This window comes from Podarcis gaigeae, assembly GCF_964106915.1.
Source record: "Podarcis gaigeae genome assembly, chromosome: 2".
Lineage (NCBI taxonomy): Eukaryota > Metazoa > Chordata > Lepidosauria > Squamata > Lacertidae > Podarcis > Podarcis gaigeae.
Window position 1 is genome coordinate 76,826,846 of NC_139679.1, and position 8,119 is coordinate 76,834,964.

General features: G+C 46.3%; 1 protein-coding gene across 1 annotated transcript in view; it reads right to left on the reverse strand.

The window, feature by feature from the left end:
- The window catches only part of SFMBT1 (Scm like with four mbt domains 1), a 75,327-nt gene extending 67,517 nt beyond the window's left edge, over positions 1 to 7,810 (reverse strand). The window contains exon 1 of the mRNA XM_083726747.1: positions 7,440 to 7,810. The gene's annotated coding sequence lies outside the window, so the exon portion shown is untranslated. The remainder of the gene's footprint in view (positions 1 to 7,439) is intronic.
- Positions 7,811 to 8,119: the final 309 nt, after the last annotated feature.

An 8,119-nucleotide genomic window follows, 5' to 3' on the forward strand; every position in this document is an offset into this window, starting at 1 on the left:
CAATCCACCAGATACTGCAGCCGTTCAGCCTCCATTCAGTTCAATTGGGGGGGGGGGGGTTGTAAGCTCCATTGAAACTAACAGAAGTTAAGTAGCAGTGTGTAGTAGATTTAATACGGTACCCAGTAGTAGGCCTACAAATCCACTGAAATGAGAGATTTCTACAAAAATAAGTGGGTGCAGAACTATAGTTTAACAGTCTAATCAGAATGAAGTGCCAATCGCCCAGCAGGGATTGCTTGCATTGACTATTGCCAATTATATTGAACAGTTTAGTTAACAGAGGAAAAGGAACCCTAGTACTGTATTAAAATCATATTCTCTCTAACATTCTCTGTGTGTGCATGGTTTATATGTCACTTCTGACTTTGAAAAATAACAAGTTATGTACTTATAAAGTACAAATCCACTCTTAATTTGAGCCAAGTTTAATTCCGACTAAGCCCTGCATCCCATTCCTGGACCTATCTAATTAAGGTCCTACAGCACTAATTTTCTCCTAGAAGTACAGGGTTGCAGCTAATATTTTTCATTCTTGCAACAAAAATATATGAGCTTTTTTATGCTTAACAAATTAAGGCTGAAAGATGGGTGACTTGTTCAAACTCACCTAAGATGCCCATAGCTCCGCGGGTAGAGCATAAAACACTTAATCTCAGGGTCGTTGTGCGTTTGAGCCCCATTTGGGGCAATATATTCCTGCATTGCAGGGGGTTGAACAAGATGACTTTTGGGACCCCTTCCAAGTCAACAATTCTATGATTTTATTATTCTTCCCATTCATGAGAGCCAGTGTGGTGTAGTGGTTAAGAGCGGTAGTCTCGTAATCTGGGGAACTGGGTTCGATTCCCTGCTCCTCCACATGCAGCTGGTGGGTGACCTTGGGCCAGTCACACTTCTTTGAAGTCTCTCAGCCCCACTCACCTCACAGAGTGTTTGTTGTGGGGGAGGAAGGGAAAGGAGAATGTTAGCCACTTTGAGACTCCTTAAAGGGAGTGAAAGGCGGGATATCAAATCCAAACTCCTCTTCTTCTTCTTCACTACATAAGCACATCTTGCAGAGATCTAAATGCGTACAGCCAGGTCCAAGTTTAAAAAGCCATCTAATGGACAATGCTGGTTCTTATCAGACACTTGCTTTCATTTATTGGGCAACCTGAGCCATCATTTCTCATCTGCACAATACCTGAACACCTCCTATGCTTTTGGGGCTGGCACAAAATATTCTCTTTAATTGTTCACATAATTTAATTTCATGGAAGACAACACTAAACTTCCCCCTACAATTTATCATCCATAAAGAAAGATCAGCTTGCTCCTACACTGCAAGTCAGAAGTGTGGAATGCACATATTACAGAAGCTACCGTGTGTTCTTCTAGCCATTGATCTTTGTCAAAACTTTAGGTACAGAATACTGAAGTAGAAACATATTTCTGAAAGAAATGGCAGAGCCGCTAAAAACCTCCAGTTCTCTCTCAAGTTAGAAAAAGACACCCTTAAGCCAATGATAACTGCTTTAATGATGAAGCTGCACACTATTCAACAAGTCAGTATACATAAGATTATGTACGGCTATCTTCACTGAATGCCTTTTGACCTGTTCTTGCACAGGTGAGGTTCCCATTGTAAAGGGAGGAAAACTCCCTGGAGGCAAATTGAAAAAAAACGAAGAGAGCTTGGGCAAAGAAACAGTTACATTCAGACAAGGGACTTTGCGCTAGTGTAATTGCCTGAAAGACCCCAGGGAGTCGGTACATGCTGTAGTAAACATTATTCAAGGACCCTGCAGACTTTTATGCTATCACAATACATCCCCTTTCTCCTCTGACAGGGGAAAAAACACATGAAGCAGCTTCAACTTTCTCCTATGGAAGTACTGGTAAATGCACTGTCAATACCCAAGGATTGGAATAACGGCATTTTTATATTGACTAGAAGACTGAATAATCATGAAGATTTCTATCTTTTATGTCCATTCTGTAGCAAGGCCATAGCATACGGGAGCTTCCTAGCATTCAAGTACATACAATGAAAGTACAGTTTCCTGAATTTTATTTTTCTTTGTCCTTCATGAGCTGGAGTTCTACTCTGAGGCAATGCAAATTATTCATTACAGTGGATTATCATAGTAGATATTTGTAATAAATAATCATCACTGTGCGCCTCTCAAGCCACCTGGAAGAAATAGATCTGTTTAGCTCAATTCATTTTAAAAGTCTTATTTGAGGATTAAAATAAAGAGTTTTGTTTTTATTCCCAGATCTGCCATGAAGCTGCTGAATAATAGCCAGCAACAGCACTACTTTTCTAAGGCAGACAAGTATTATGATAGTCTAAAGAGCTGCAATTTCAAACTGAACAAGCTATGAAAATGCAAGGAATTAACAATAGCAACAGTTTAGCACATGTTTATTTTTAAACCAATGGAGAAATCAATTTCAGAATAAAACTAAACTCTTTCCGTGTCATCATTCCTGAAGCCAAAACATGACGTAGTACAAATAAGCAAATGCACGGTCTCCAGGAGAGATTATGGCTGCTTTCTTCCTCTCCCTGATTGTTTCACAGCTGCACTGAGCCACAGTTTTGGCCTAGTGTGTCATCCAAACCCAGAATTGGAATTTGGCCCTCCCAGACAAACCACAAGCTGCAAACCTGGACTATGGTTTGCCTGGAGCGCAGCAGACAACACACGAAGTTTAACCATTGCTTAGTGAAGTACAGCACTACAAAGTGGCTGCAATCTATGAGGACCTGCGTGTTTGCTCATTCACACTAAGCTATGTGAACTGGGCCTGTATCTGCCATAAAGCTTTCACATTCAAAACTTGGTAAGGTTCTACCTTTTGATTAAAAAAACTTGTTTCCCCCCTAATATTGAATAAAACTGGTACCTTCCTATGGAAAATAGATTAATTTTCATTTTCTTGTAAAAATACGTTCTACATCCTCTCTTCAGCATGTCCTCCACATGTAGTAGAACTATTCAAACCATTTTTTTGCTAAGGATTAATAGTAATAATAAAAGAAGATAATTACACACTGCAATTTGAAAGGAAGTATTATGGATCGATTGCTAAGTTAGGTGCCCTTGTTTACCCAGCTCATCTCATTTTTAAGCAAGGTTTGCCCTGTAGAGAAACCCAGTGTAAGCTTCAGAGTCATTCCCACTCCTGAAGTTGTTCTGTCACATAAACATAGTGTCACCCAACACACAAATACACAGAATCAATGAGAATAAATTCAATTCTTTTTCACCTTTTAGTACACTAATTAATCCATCAGGAAAGCCTGAAACTGAAATGAACTGCCCTTTCCGGTTCACTTCAGGCTGAAGCAGGAGCTGCTTTCTATCCACTGAACAGCATCCCTCTGTTGTTGTCTAAGGCTGGCTCACACATAATGTGAAACAGCATTGCTGAAATCACAGGCTCTTCATTCCTCTCCCATCCGTGCCAGGACACAAGCCATGGTTTGGCTTGCTTTAAAACCCAGACACATAGTTTGTTTTCCCCCAAACAAACTACTGCTCATTCACCATAAACCATAGTTTATTTTAACTGTGGCTTAATGTGATGTCTGTGAACCAGGTCACAGAAGTACTGAGAAATAAGATTATATGCCTATTGTACAATCTGAATTGCAAGAAGTCCCAAGGTAAAGCATGAACACTACCCTGAAAGTGGATTAATTCCATAAATAGGAGAAACTGAGTCTGAACTCTTATTTTTATTCTAAACTCTCTTATAAAATTCACACATACTTGGCATAGGTGCAATAGTTAAATCTGTTCCCTATCTGAAGGCATATTTACACCCTAGTTAGATACAACCCAGGATGTGGGTGGTGCTGTGGCCTAAACCACAGAGCCTTGGGCTTGCCGATCGGAAGGTCGGCGGTTCGAATCCCTGCGATGGGGTGAGCTCCCGTTGCTTGGTCCCAGCTCCTGTCCACCTAGCAGTTCAAAAGCACATCAAAGTGCAAGCAGATAAATAGGTACCACTCCAGCGGGAAGGCAAATGGCATTTCCGTGCGCTGCTCTGGTTCGCCAGAAGTGGCTTAGTCATGCTGGCCACATGATCCAGAAGCTGTCTGAGAACAAACGCCAGCTCCCTCGACCTATAGAGTGAGATGAGCACCGCAACCCCAGAGTCATCCATGACTGGACCAAACGGTCAGGGGTACCTTTACCTTTTAAGTGACAACCCAAATGTGCACAGATTACAGATAGTGCAGCCCTTCCTGTAGGTGAAGGAGTTGACAGCTTTCTAGCATTCAAGTTAAGATTTCAACAATGCTGTCACCTCACTTCTTAACTGCCTCATATGCCTCTGCTTTCCATGGGTCCTAATAACACTATTCTGCAGGGATAATATTTAATCCAGCCCTTCCTGTGCTACAAGCCTTTGCACCAAATAGGAGAGGAAAGAGCACAGCATACCCACAACCAAAATAAAACACATTCCTGTACTTGCTGTGGAAAGGCAAAGTTTAAAGTCATTCTCAACATTAAAATGTTTTGTTTTGGCTTTGGGGGGAAAACACAAGAGGAAACATGCAATTCCTACACTTCCAGTCTGAAATGACACAATCCAGGAAGAGCTGTACCAGACATGTGAAATGACTTTCATGTATGATCACATGATGTATATAGATGCATTTAGGAATGAGGCCTACACAGAGCGCTACGCCTGACTTGATTGAACTATCATGGTATAAGACAACAGTTCTGCAGGAATCCTAGTCTGGTTACTGCCTCTACTATAGTCAATCCTGAAAATATAAACTACTCACGGATGACTCATTGCTGCCCAAAGAGTTCAAGAACCAATCTAAACTTTTCTTGTTAAGCCCCAGACTAAACACAGTATCCAGAGACAAATTCCCTTTAAAGACATTTGGACAATTTCCATGTACTGTAATGTGGTTTGAAGTTTTACAGTCTCTTCGTGTGTATCACAAATTAATGTTAACACAAAGCTACAGGTGTCTACTGCACTGTGTGTGAATATAACAGGAAACTGAGTGCCCTGCTTTTTGTGGCCAGTGTACACCTGTGTTTAGTGAAACAAAGTTTATTTACTGGTTACATTTCTATACCACCTATCCCTCCAAGGAGCTCGATGTGCTGTACATGACCTCCCCTTCTCATTTTATCCTCACAACAGCCCTGTCAGGTAGTTTAGACTGAGAGACAGTGACTGGCCCAAAGTCACCCCAGTGAGCTTCACTGCTGAATGGGGATTAGAACCCTGGTTTGCCACATCCAGTCAGACACTAACCACTACACCACACTACACATTTGGTGTGCTGTCAGTAACATGTGACATTACTCTAAGATGTCAAGCCTAAACCAACTTGGGTGATGTCCATATTCTGTAACTGCATGTTGCTCAAATAGTACCGGTAAATGTGTATTTTTGTTACAGGAAAATGGGATTTTTAAAAGCTTCCATCTATGAGAGGTACTGTGTTGAACTAAGATATACTGTATTTCTAAAAAGGCTTAGCGTTGTTCTGACCAGCATGTGCGGTACAAATAGCTTAGCCTGATGCATAACAGTAACAGCTGTTACTATAAGTCTGTGGACAGAACGTATCAGTTCTTACATGAATGTTAGAGTTGTGCACCTTACATTCTATTTTACTGAAATGTTTGCCACGGTAACCTCTGCCTCCCTCCCAGCAGTAGTAAGTCCAGAGAAAGAGGCAGAAGTAACAGGACCAACCTAGCGCCACAGTCTTATCAGTAAAGAGTTTTATATCAGAGTTTTACTTCCAAGTGGATAAAGGTAGAGGCAAAGCTATGAATCCTAAATGTTACAGACTCTTACACACTTTTTATGACAGCAAATTTCTCTCCAAAGCAGATATAATCATTCCACAAAACCCACGTGAGACCATTAAAAAGACATCACTCTGGCCTAGGAGAGGCCTAGTAATAGAGCTGCTTTTTAAGAGCGGATTAACTGCCTGTCCCTGCAAGAGAGAAACTGTAAAAGTCTAAGTTCTGGACTCCTCTTTCTTTTTCATTAAGTAAGATGATTCCGCAGTTTCATGCACAGAAATGCATCTAAATGGAGTCAATTCCCAAACTGTCTTTCCTGCACAAGCACCTCTTTGACTGTAAGAGCATTTCCCCAACTTGACTCAAATTTGTTAAGGCCTTCTTCTCCTTTCCACTGCAGCCAACTGTAGTGTGCATCCCTCATTTAGGATTTATGGGTTCAGGTGCATCCTCAGCTACAGGGCAATGAAGCCCCTGCCTTCTTGAGTCTTAAGAGGGAGGGCAGAAGAGCAGAGAATGGAAACTAAGAAAGCGAAGGGAACAGGAGTAGGGTTGTTTTTCAACTGAAAGTAGAGTCCCACAGGAGGAGGCATCAGTAGCACTGGCAAAGGGGCTCCGCGGAGTGTAATTTGGTGGCACTGTAATCACGCGCAATCAAAACAACGGCGGACACCAGCTGCCGATCCGACCCACCTTCCTCCCCCACCCACAAAAAAAGTCGCGATTTATGGGGCCAGGTTGATGCGAGGAGCTCGCAACTGCCCTCAACATCGCAGATGGGTAGCAAACCGCGTAGCGGTCTTCAGTGAAAGTGTGCGCTCCCGACGGAGTTCCCCGACGCTTGGGTTGAAAGATCACCTCGCCGCTAAGGGGAGGGGGAGGACTACAGCCCAATTGTTTCAGAAGGCCTGATCTTTTCCAAATGAAGCCATTTTAAAGAAGATTAATAATCATAATGATGCTTTTATCATCATCACCATGTCAAACGCCACTTCGGCAAAGACAAAACACACGGCCTCCAAAGTTCAGAAGTTCCCCTGAAATGACTTTTCCTCTAACCTACCCAAGTTAGAAAAAGAAAGTGCATCCACAACGTTCAGTCGCCCCGCCAGAGATTCCAGAAACCAAGGCGAGGGAAGGAGAGGCTTGGCTTTCCTTGGGCACACAATAACGGCCAAACACCCCCCACCCCCAAAAAAGAGGGAGAAGGAGCACCTTCCAGTGCTCTGCGCCTAGGAACTTTTTACAAGCACAGCAGAAAAACAAATGCGAAGGGAAACGGCAGGCGGGCAGGCGCCCCCTTTCGGGCCCGGAGGTGCGCGGGCGCAGAGCGCCGTTCTCCCGCGTCGCGGGAACTTGCGCGGAGCGCGAGAAGCGCGCGCGGAGTTGGCGCTCGTACTGCTGCTGCTGCTGCGGCGGCGGCGTCTCCCGGCTGCACATCCGAGCGAAGCGCTCGCCACTCGCTCGCTCCCCCTCCCGCTCGCCTGGCTGCTGCTGCTGCTGCTACCGCCCTCCCTCGCCGTCTCCCGCATCAAACTTCAGGAGCCGGAAAAAAGCCTTTCCGGCGGCCGCGCAGGCAGCAAAACGCGCCCAGCAGCTGCGGCGGGCGCCCCCCGACCCGCGAGGCCCCGCATCCCGCGCCCGCCTTACCTGCGGGGAGTTTTTCCAGCCCCGCGCCGCTGCCGGGGCTCGGGCAAGGCTCGCCGGCGCTCCGCTCACCGCCTCATATCCAATATGGCTCGATCGGCCCAGGCGCATGCGCCCGCCGTCTCCCTCCCCGCTCCCCTCCCCTCGCTCCGGAGGCTTTTTGGGCGCTCGCAACGCACTCCCGCGCCCCTCGCGCTCGGGCGCGCCGAGCTCTGGCGCCGGCCGGCGGCTGGGGACGGACGGGCGTCCGCGCAAGGGCTCAGTCTGGACCCCCCCTGCCCGAGCCGCTGCCGCCGCCGCCCCAGAACCAAACTTGCTCCTCCAGCACTTCGGGGCGCCGGGAGAGGCGGCGCGAGCCCCCGCCTCCGCCCGTCGCAGCGCCGCCCCGTCCCCGAGGATTTCCCGCGGGGCGCGCACCTGCCTCAAGTTGTTGGGCGCGCAATTGGGGAGGCTGCGCGGCGGCTCGAGCTCGAGTGGGGGGCGGGGGCGAGCGAGCGAGCGAAAAAGAGCCCCAGCCTCCCGTGTGCTGGAATGAAGCGGGAGAGGCAGCTGGAGGGGCTTTGCGCGAGACAGGCAGGCGCTGTCAGCTTAGCTCTCCATCCAGCGCGCTGGCCTGGCGAGCTAGCAACTACTTGAGCCTGCTCCCTCGCACTCAAGCTGCAGCGCCCGGCTGCTTTCAAGTG